This window comes from Benincasa hispida, chromosome 1, assembly GCF_027475165.1.
Source record: "Benincasa hispida cultivar pf3 chromosome 1, pf3_genome.v1.1, whole genome shotgun sequence".
Taxonomy (NCBI): domain Eukaryota; kingdom Viridiplantae; phylum Streptophyta; class Magnoliopsida; order Cucurbitales; family Cucurbitaceae; genus Benincasa; species Benincasa hispida.
This window is the reverse complement of record NC_143478.1, coordinates 32,189,689-32,201,787: the sequence shown is the minus strand read 5'-3', so window position 1 is coordinate 32,201,787 and position 12,099 is coordinate 32,189,689. Positions and strand designations below refer to the sequence as shown.

The 12,099-nt window shown below is 29.6% G+C and overlaps 1 pseudogene across 1 annotated transcript; it reads left to right on the top strand.

The window, feature by feature from the left end:
- Positions 1 to 7,197: 7,197 nt before the first annotated feature.
- Positions 7,198 to 11,022, top strand: LOC120076666 (3-ketoacyl-CoA synthase 5 pseudogene; annotated as a pseudogene). The gene has a single exon (XR_016528412.1). The product of XR_016528412.1 is annotated as a 3-ketoacyl-CoA synthase 5 pseudogene (transcript).
- The last annotated feature ends 1,077 nt before the right edge of the window (positions 11,023 to 12,099 follow it).

Below are 12,099 nucleotides of genomic sequence, written 5' to 3'. Positions count from 1 at the left end.
GAAGAAAAGCATCGAACATTCTTGAAGTAGAAGTCTTGGAAGAGTCTTTGTGTCTTAAAGGGTCCTGTGTCTTCAAAGAGTTTCAGGAGTCTTCTGCTTGTTGGTGAATTCTCTCTGAACTCTCTGAAATGTGGAATTGCTGACCCCTTGAAATGAGAAGAGTTCCTCTATTTATAGGACTCTCTGATGGGCTTTATGGGCTTGGACCTGGTTAGCCCTGGCCCATGGGTTTGGTTGACTCATGGGCCTAATTAAGGGCCTAATTAATTGGACTTAGGCTTGGTTTTTGGACCCAATTAATTGGATTTGGGTCTGGCCTTTGGGTTCAATTAATTGGATTTGGGTCTACTTTGATACTTAGGCCCAAATTAAGCCCATTTTTTGGACGTAATTGGATCAAAGCCCAAATTATAAAATCAAATTGGGGGAAATTAATTTTAGATCCAATGCTTATGACGAAAACACATAACGTCGTTAGAATTTGCCTTCAACTTCAATTTGGGACACATATCAACTCTTAATTAGTCCTAAATTTGATGATTTTGGAATTTCGTCATTAATTTAGTAAATGTCGTGGTGATTCGTGATTGACCCAAAATTCCTCCTCCAACACTTACTTTTAAAATACAAAATACAAACTAAAACTTTGTAAATATACACCCCCCTCAAAAAAAAAAAAAAAAAAAAAAAAAAAGTGCATACACACACTTGTTGTCATTACATAGTGTTTTCCAAACATAGTCTTTCAATTGCTCATTCTTTATGTTATCTCCACCATCCACCACAGATTTGATCCAAATCCAAAGCAGGACTTTCTAAAGCAAAGAAAAATGGGCAAACAACACATAATAAGAATTCAACTACCCCACACAAGAGAATTTATGAAATTCAAGCTAGGAACTAAATTAACCAAGCAAGAAAAAAAAAAGCACCATACTACCTTAGGATTAAGATGATAATTTGATTATGATGGTGAATGATGGTTCAACCGTAGATTTTAACTATGCAAAAAAAGATATTTAGGAATATATAAATATTGTTTTTGCATAGTAAAAATCTAACCTGCACGAGTTGCACGAGCGAACAGGGATCTGACTTGCATGAGCGAATAGACGATGGCGGAGAAATCTACATGGTGAATGATGACGACGAACGGTGATGATGGTCAAAGGCAAGAGGGTTTGGAGGAGAGAAGTGAAAAAGGAGAGAGAAGAAAGATGGAGAAATGAAAGAGAGAATATTTTTTATTAATGGGAAAAAGATGGAGAAATGTTTTAAACCGACATTATAGCTTAATTCAAATATATCTTTAATGTCGGTTTAAAACTGACATTAAAGATCCACTTTTTTTTTTTTTTTTTAAAAAAATGACATTATACATCCATTTTTTATTTTTCCAGCAGATGTTAAAGTTCAAATTTCTTGTAGTGAAAGAATAGAGGAAGCATGGAAGAAGAATTTTCTTAGAACTTTTCTAAGAGAATTGAGAGAATTCTAGAGGGAGAGTTTCAGAGTAATAGTAGAGATTATTCTTGTAGAGAGTATATTCTATGAGGGCTCCTAATGGCCGTATTTATAGTAGTCTATGGGTTACTCCTAATCCTATTGGGATAACAGTGATTAAATACTTAATAATATCCAATATTAATAAATGGTTTAAAATATTCAAATCATATTTAAATATTTATTTTCTACATTATTTAATTATCTACCAATATCCAATATTAAAAGATAATTACTCAATTAGTATCTCATATTAAATGAATTTAAATATTTGTTCCATGCATTATCTCTTTAATTCGAATCTCATTCAAATTAAATACTTAATTATTTGAATCATATTCTAATTTAATTATCCCAACATTTATTTAATTTGAATCTCAACCAAATAAATAATTTAGTTATTTATATGAATCTCAACCAAATAAATAATTAATTATTTGAATCATTTTCAAACAAATTAATTCTCCATGTTATAAAGTTATAATTTGAATCTTATTCAAATAAACTTTATAATAAATCATGTAATTAGTTGTATCCAATACAATTAATATTTTTCCTCATGAATTTGAACTTTTCAAAAATTTTCAACAAATTTAATTTTGTTGGTCCGTGGCGAGCTAGTCAAAGGACCTTATGAACCTATAGATTATAAGCTCCAATAATCCAAGATTAATTAATTAAACTCTTTAATTTTAATTAATTAAACTTCATTCATTAACAACAGGGAAAACCACTATAGACTCGTAGTTGAACTCATATGCACTATAAGACAAGTTGTGTTCATGGATATAATCAATATAAGCAAGTCGATACTTCACGAATTGTTCATAATTACAGCGGAGTGAAAACGTTCGTTTCACCCCTGTAATTACACTTTTTCTTTAAGTCCCACTCATTCTTCTAATGAACAATTTATTTATGATCCAACCATAAACTAAGTCCCTTTTGGGCCAATCAGAGTGCAGCAGCTCCCCTATTTAGTCAAGTCCTTGAAATCAAAGGACTAACCTCACAAATAGGAGTTCATAAATCACTCTGAAGATCAAGTCGCATATGGTCATCATATGAAATATTAATCTAATCAATTAACGGATTTACAAAAAGAGAGATTAGATATTTCGCGGTCTGGTCTTATACAAACTCTTTGTATAGGATACCTCTACTCACATGTTTCCCCATGAACAATTTGATTTAAATCATTTGTAACTATTATAACGTGAGCCATTTCTATAATGTCACCAAGATAAGACACCCAACCTCACCTATGTATTATAGACCTTTAAGTTATTTCTTGAACATGATTCTCTTATATGTCAACTACATAAATGTTCAAGATTTCATACAATAGTTTTATAACTATTACAACGTGGGTCGTTTCCATAGTGTCACCAAGATAAGGCACCCAACCTTACTTATATATTATAGACCTTTATGTTATTTCTTGAACATGATTTTCTCATATGTCAACTACATACATGTTCAATATTTCATACAATAGATGTGTAACTATTACGACGTGGGTTGTTTCCATAGTGTCACCAGAATAAGACACCCAACCTTACCTATATATTATAGATCTTTAAGTTATTTCTTGAACGTGATTCTCTCATATGTCAACTACGTACATGTTCAAGATTTCATACAATAACTTTGGATTTTCTGGTTTATTAGATAATATTTTATTTACAAAAACTACGAGTTTTAGAACATAAACTTCAATGATATTATGAGATTGAATAGTTATCTCATATATATATGTGTTTTAATTTTTTTTTAAAAAAATAAACATTTTCATTTAAAAAATGAAGTCATTTGTCCCTTGTGAAAAGAAGCATTAATTAATTAATTAATTATTTTTATTTTATTATTTGAGGAAAGCCCCATTTCCAAAATAGGAAAGTTTGAGGGTTCAATATAAAGCCCTTTGACCAGAAGAGTCAACACCTCATTAAATACCCTTCAACCTTTTCTTTATGTTCTGTTATCCATTTGTTTACTAATATTTTCAAAAAATTCAGGAAAAGCTTTGAAAATTAAAAAAAAAAAAAAAAACTTATTTTTGTTTTAGCACTTGATTAATAATTTAAATATTTCTTTAACAAAATTAAAAACTATAATTAGAAAATTTAAACGAAGCCAGCAAATTTTAAAAATGAAAAATAAAAAATGAAATCGTTATTATATGAAGTATTGTTTTCAACAAAAATATATCTCTTAAATCACTAATTGATCCAAAAACTTAATAAATTTAATTACATATCATCTTACAAAATCCAATACAAACTCAAATATGGATGGTTGATTGCCCAATCAATAAGTCTATGTTTGAGATGGTTTTGAAAAAATTAAAATCATTTTGAAACACATTTTTAATCACTATAAGTCAATTCAATGTTTAATTATGTTCTTGTAATCATATTTTTCTTATTATTAAAATTTATTTTAAATGATAAAAATATTTTATAAATCATTTTGAAAATGACAAAATTTATTTGAACAATTTTAGAATCACTCTTAAATACAGCACAAGTTAGACCAATTAATGGTTGTTTAGACCGAACTAAATTATTGGAATTGGACATGTTCGACTTTGATTGTAGCGCCTTTTCACTCCACCCTTGAAAATGTGAACCTCTACTTATTATTTTTAATTATATTAAATCAGAAATAAATATTAAGTCCGAATATTATTTTTGAGTGTATACTTTTTAAACTTCGGTTTAATTTAGTACTTAACTTTTAAAAAGTTTCATTTGATTCATCTAATCTACTTTCAAATTTTAATCATTTGACCAAAATAAGCATAATTCAACTAACATAAAACATGTATAATCAATTTCAATATTAGAGATTCGATTCTCCTTTATCTCATATTGTAAAAATAACTTTTAGTTTTTATAATTTGAAAAGGTCCATTTTTTCATTTTGGTTCATATATTTTTAAAAAATGACTATTTTGTTCCATTTATTTTCATTTTTATCTCAGTTCTTTATAAATATTTTAGCGTGACACTTCATTCACCAAATTTCAAGATGTAGTCAAAAATTTATATTAAAGAATTTTCATTATTATTATGTATATACTTTAGGTTAAAATTTTACAAATAAGGATCAAAATAGTCACTTTAAAAAAGTATCAGAAACAAAATGGATGTTTTGAAAGTATAAAAGATATTAACAAAAGTTGAAAAAGTACACCGACGAACATTTTAAAAATTAAAAATATGAGAATGAAAATGGATCAAAATTTAAAATATGATGACTAAAGTATTATTACCACCTACTTACTAAATATATATTTATATATGAACAGAAGTCAACTATATATATTAATAATAATAATGGTTATAAATGGTCCTTTTAAGTCCTTTGAATGTTGACGACTTGACGATTGAAGTTCGATGACATAGCAAATTTGCTTAGTTAAGGTAGGTCAACTCTTTCTTTTCTCCTCCATTATCTAAAAATCAAATATAGGAGAGTTGAAGTAATAACACTCAAAATTATTTTGTTAAAGATAAATTATTTTAAACGATAAAATTATTAAAAATATTTATAAATAATAACCAAATATCACAGTTTATATGTGATAGACTACAATAGTACTATCTGTATCTATTATGACATAAGTGGACACAGAAGTCTATCATAGATAAACAATGAAATTTTGCTACGTTTATATTTTAGTTCATTTTTCTATATTTGAAAATAGCCTTTTATCAAATGCAATTCACCTCTACATTTCAAGTAGTTTCAGAAAATTTTATTAAATGTTTTTTAAGACTTTAAAATAAACTTGCTCTAAAAAATGTGTGAGTATTATGCCTGTCTTTTCTATTTTATGTATATATATATATATATATTTTTCTTAATTTGATCATACATATTTTAAGGATTGTGCTAAATTTATGTCAATTAAGGAATGACTAATATAAATGTAACAAAATAAAATATCATATGATATATAAAGTTAATTGAAATATTGTAGCTAACTAGAACATTTTATAAAAAAAGATGATAATAATAACTTGAAAATGGTTTAATAGGCTGCTTGCGTACATAGCAAAATCAAACAAAAAAATATTACAAATATATCAAAATCATAAACGAATTGTAAATATAGTAAAAATACGTTTTAAAACCCTAAATTTACTGAACTATCCTCCCATTAAATATCATAACACAATATATAAAAAATGGCATACATTTCATGATATAAAAAATATGACCCACGTTTTGAACTTCTCCTCTAAGTTCCTCGCTTTCGCCATTTTGCCATTGCCCTCTCATTTTGTACAATAATATATTGACATCACTAATATCTATCTAAATTCTATCATTGATATCATCAATACCACCGGTAGATATCTATCTAAGTATAATCACTGTTAACACTAAAAATCACTAAAAAATACTAATATAACAAATAGATGGATAGATGGATATCATTGATATCATTAATGGACAAATATTACTTATCGTAAAATGCGCATAATCTCCCTAAAAAAATAAAGACAAACTTGCAATTAAATTTAAATGGTAATAAAATGTCATTTTTGCAATAAATTTAAATTATTTGCTATATTTGTAAATAATTAACCATTTTTTGTCATTTATTACAATTTCTCTGATTTAACTCGTTATGATACATTTCTTGATTCAAAATGTGAGAGGCTCACATCTTTACTCTACCAATTAGTAATTCTATTGATACTTTGCGAGCCATATGACTATGGATATAATAATTGACAATAACACAATTCCAATCTAACTTATAGTTTACATGACTTGTGACACATATGGCAATGGTATGTTGATTATTAACTAATTTTTCTGCCAAGATGAATTTAGAATGATAATTTTCATAATTTTCATTTCTAAAAGTCGAAGATTTGATCATAAAATTAATGTTTCCATCTTTCAAAATAATAATAACAATAATAATAAATGACTCAAGTTTACAGTTGGCAGTTGATGATTGGTGGTACCAAAATATTGAGTCATTTAATATATCAAAGCTGCACGAAGAACTATGTATCTTGAAATATTCAACGATCAAATTTATTGAATGTAATATCTCTAATATTTACCCATTTTGAACAGTATCGTGGAATGTATACATAAAGATATAGGATAGGAGGATACACAATAGAAGATAATGCTACTTTTGTGTTGCATAATTTTATCTTCAAATATTCACATGTATTTTGAACAAATATTAAAATGTTTTATTTTCGTGGTTAAACAATTAAAATTTTAAACATTTTATAAATATTTATATTCAACTAGCACACTTGAAGTTTAGAGGTGAACATGAATACACCAAAAAATCGATTTGACTGACCAAAACCAACCGAATCGAGATCAATCAATCAGTTTAGTAAAAATATCGGTCGATTTTAGTTTTTTTAAAAGAATAATTATTGGTTGATCGAACCGTCCAAAGAAAAGTGGAAAGCCCGACCGTGTGTGCATATATATATATATTTTAAAAGTTCTATTATTTATCTGTTTAAAAATATATCAACATGCGAACCTTCGCATTCCTCACATTCCCTCAATTCCTAAGCTTTTCAATTGGAAAAAAGAAAAGACTCGCCCACTCGCTAAGTCTCTTTGCTCCACACCCCCTCCACCTCCCAGTTCTCTATGCTCTTCGTCCCACAAACAACAGCCTGCATTCAATTTTGATGTCAGTTTTCTCCTGAAACCAATACCAATCAACCGATGTACATTCCTACCCAAAGTCGAAACTTGATTTTTTTTTTTTTTTTTTTTTTTGACAACATTGAAATTAGGTACTTGTTCAATACATATGACTCTAGGGAAGTAGGATTTCAATTGAAAATAGAATCCATTAAAATTTTTAATGTCCGTACAAAAAAAATTACTAAAGTCCAAAGAGCAGGAGGAAGATTGTATCATATGTTTGTTTGGGTATATTTTTTTTTCAATTAGATCAAAGTTTGATTTCATTCCATTGTGTAGTCTTTACAATTACACTTGGAATACAACTAAAATCACATACCGGCAAGATAAGGGAAAGTCTGTGTATATAAGTGGGCAATATTTCTGTTAGTATGAGGAGATTTATCTGGTAGCAAAAATAAAATCATGAAAGTTAAAATGGACAACATCAATACAATTGTGAAGATATATGAATGGTGCATGTCCTTAACAATTGGTATCAAAATCACATCAATAGAATCATTGAGTGTAGAAAAAGAAGTGGTAAGTCTCGAAAGATGTAGTCATGATATATTCGAGATTAATAAGCAGTGGTAGATCCATAAATTTTATTGATGGGAGGCTGTATTTGCCCAAGAATTGGGAGTTCCTATCGTAATACATGACTACTTAACAGGTGGATTCACTACAAATCCTAGCTTGGCTCATTATTGCCGAGATGATGGTCTACTTCTTCACATTCACTGTGCAATGCATGCCGTTATTGATAGACAGAAGAATCATGGTATACACTTCCGTGTACGCTTTATAATTCAGTAAAAGTGGGATTTGAACCTGGGTCTAAAGAGGGCTAAAAGAACTAGCTAATGATATTGATACTATGTCCATTTATATATATATAAAGAGCATAAAATTGAGGGGGACTCAAACTCTCTCTAAGTCTATACTAAATCCGCCGATGTCGATAAGTGGTGTGCTTCAATAAAGAGGAGTTGACTTGGATAAGAGTTAGAATGATAAGTATTCAAGGGAAGACTCAATGGTCTTTTGTTTGAAGTGAGAATTTTGAGAGAATGCTACTAAAGACCTAACATTGATAGGATAAGAGAAAAATTACGAACATACTAGTGAGAGAAAATATATCAATTGGTATGAAAGTCTTTTAGATTTGGCTAGACAAGAGGAAGGTCAAAGCCACATGGGTATAAATCTTAACATTGTCTCCGCAGTTCATGTTTGAATTTTCTTCTTCAAAATAATAATATTAATAATTTTAATATTTGGTAGCAAAATATAAGAAATTAGATTCCAATTAAAACCATTGTTCAAATTTCAAAATGTACTATTATAATATATTTGTAAATCACAAACTAGTTGTAGTTACACTAAATATTGAGTTAAATTATTATCTATCATAAATTAATTCAGGAATATGTTTTATGTTACAATTCTTATATAATTATTCATTTCTAATAGCATATAACTAAAAATACATCATATATCCGAGTACCTTACCACATAAAATACTATATTTATTTACATTTTTTCAAGATTGTCGACTAAGCAAACCCTAATATTTCTACAATTATTCCAAAAGTTAATGTTTTATATCTACCTAATAATTGTTTAAGGAAGGTTGAATTATAAATTTAGTACCCGGAGAAAGTTAGAATTTAGTTTTTTTTTTTTTTAATTTTTACTTAGAATTTAGTCCTTATGTTTTAATAAAACACTCCTAAATAATTCCTAGAGGATTTAATCAAGGGCTATTTATGAGATTTTATCAATCATAAAAACTAAGGTCTAACTTGATAACGATTTTATTTTGAAAATTAAGTCTATAGACATTATTTTCATCCCCAAAATTTTTCTTTTGTTATTTACTATTTACCAATAATTTAAAAAATTAAGTCAAAATTTAAAAGTTAAAAGAAAAATAACTTTTGAAAGGTTGTTTTAATTTTGAAATTTGGCTAAGAATTCAACCATTGTACTTAGAAAGACGCAAATCGGGTTAAGAAATGGAAATAAAATATGGTTAATTTTCAAAAACAAACAATTAAAAACACACAAATTATAACTTTTAAAATCATGTCTTAATTTTTTTTTTTTTTTTTTCTTTCAAACCATTGGAATCAAATTTGGTTTAGTGATATATTATACATAAAATGAAGTTTTAAACCTATTAAATAAAAACCTCAAAGTTGAAAATAGATGTTTTTTAACCCAACAGTCAATAGTAATTACTTCTGGGTGAAGCATGGCATCAAATTTAAAGTTCCCACCTGTTACCTGCCAGCGGCACATCGAGCAAAGGGAATTGGCAAAAGTTGCAGACCCCAGTTGGGGCTTCATTTAACCTCCACACTTCCATTTCCACACACACACCATTCAAATTCCCATCCCATCCCCCACTCTTCCTCCATTCCTTCGCCAATGGAATTTCTCATCCTCCTACTTCTAACTTCCATTGAAGCCTATGCCTATCTCTTCTCACAAGCATGGCATCCCATTTTCCACTTCTTCTCAATGTCTTTCCTTGTCGTCTTCATCATCTTCAATATTGCCTCTCCTAAATCAGTCTACTTAGTTGACTTCTCATGCCTCAAACCACCAAGCTTCTTCAGGGTTCCATTCTCTACTTTCCTTGAAAATGCCACTTTGATGGATACTTTTGACAGTGAGAGCATCAGTTTCATGGCCAAAACTCTCAAGTCTTCTGGACAGAGTGAAGAAACTTGTCTCCCACCAGCCCTGCATTTCATACCACCCAAAACCCATCTACAAGAATCCATTAATGAAGTCCATATGGTGCTGTTTCCTGTCATGGATGACCTTTTAACCAAAACCCATCTCTCTCCTTCCGACATTGATATTCTTATCGTTAATTGCAGTGGCTTTTGCCCTTCTCCTTCTCTGTCTTCCATAGTCATCAACAAATATTCAATGAAAAGTGACATCAAGAGCTACAATCTCTCTGGAATGGGGTGTAGTGCAAGCGCTATTGCTATTCATTTAGCTGAAAATCTACTTCAAGTTCATAAAAACTCATATGCAGTCGTGCTTAGTACAGAAATTTTGTCTAACGGTTGGTATGCAGGAAAGGAACGCTCTAAATTGATCCTTAACTGCCTCTTTCGGATGGGCAGTGCAGCTATTCTACTCTCCAACAAAAAAGAAGCAAAAGAATCTTCAAAATATAAACTATTTAAAACACTTAGAACACAAAGAGCTTTTGACGATAAAAGTTACCTATCAGCCTTACGCGAAGAGGACATGGACGGAAAACTCGGCGTCACTCTGACAAGGGATTTACTCCAAGTCGCCGGAGAAACTCTCCGATCAAACATAACGATTCTGGGTGCTTCAATGTTGCCGCTTACGGAGAAACTACGGCATGGGGTATCGAGGCTAAGAAAGCGTTTTTTGGACAAATCGCAAGAAATTTACATACCGAATTTCAAAACAGTGATTCAACATTTTTGCTTGCCGGTGTCGGGGGGTGCGGTTATAAGGGAGATCGGAAAAGTACTGAAGCTTAATGATAAGGAAGTGGAAGCGGCATTGAAGACTCTGTATAGATTTGGGAACCAGTCGTCTTCTTCGTTGTGGTATGAACTTGCATATTTGGAAGCTAAAGAAAGAGTTGAAAAAGGCGATAAAGTTTGGCAAATAGGGATGGGTACTGGGCCCAAATGTGTGAGTTTGATTTGGGAGTGTATTCGGCCCATTTCTGTAGAGTCCAACAATGGTCCATGGGCCGATCAATTCTAGGCCCACCAACCTAACTCTTGAAATCTCTCTTTATCTTGGTTTTAGACCTAATGGCATTACCAACAAATAAAATTCGTCTTTCCTTTTCGCTTTTTTCCTGTTTAGGATTTATATATTTATGTTTGTGAATTGGATTTCTCGAATTGTGTCTTTTTTTTTTTTTTTTTTTTTAATGATTTTATGTTTTGGTTAAGGATAATTGCAATTGAAAACTTTTTTAAGGCTAATAATTAGATATATAATATTTTTAATGAATTGTAAATATAAATAAATCGACCGATGATAGACTCTAATAGTTGTATCCAAATTTTGTGATATTTGCAAAATGTTGTGTTGTATTATATCTACTAATACTTTAGGTCTAATTACTATATTTGCAAGTACCTCTTTAGTTTAAATAAATTATATTCCCTAAACTTTTAGGTTTAGTACATTTAAGACCTTTAAATGTTCATTTTGGTTATTTGTTGAGCTTTTTTAGTTTTGCTCCTTTTTGGTCCTTTTTATATTATCTTTCATCTAGTATCCATTTACTTGTCTATAACTTATATAGCTTAAAATCATGCTCGTATTTTAGCATGCTATTACACACGATAAAAAAAATTGTTATGAATTTGCTAAAAATGAAATAAAGGTAAGGACTAAAATAGTTATTATTTAAAGGGGTGTTTGGGGGCAAAAAGTGGAATAGTAAGGAATAAGGAATTATGAAGTCTATAGAGTTGTGAACTCCTAGAGCCCACAATATAAGAAGTTGATAAAATATAAAAGGAGAATTGGAGCGTATGGAAAAATTTAAGGTTTCATTCTGAAAAATGGTAAAACCACCCAAGAATAAGATTTATGGCAACTCACGTGACATGCACATGACCACAAATTCCTAAATCCCTGATTTGTCCTTATCTGGTTTGTAGTAGTTGTTGTTGATGAAACTACAAATACTAGTAGAGTTGACTTAATCCATAGGTTACAAATTGTAGAATAAAAAACAATGTCGAGTTATGTATAGAGTAATGACTGATATTCCTCAAGAACAACTTCCTCCTAATTTTGTTAACATAATCTACCTATCTTATTATTATTTTAGATTCTGTTTAACCATGTTTTGAATTAATCTCATCTTAATTAAATATC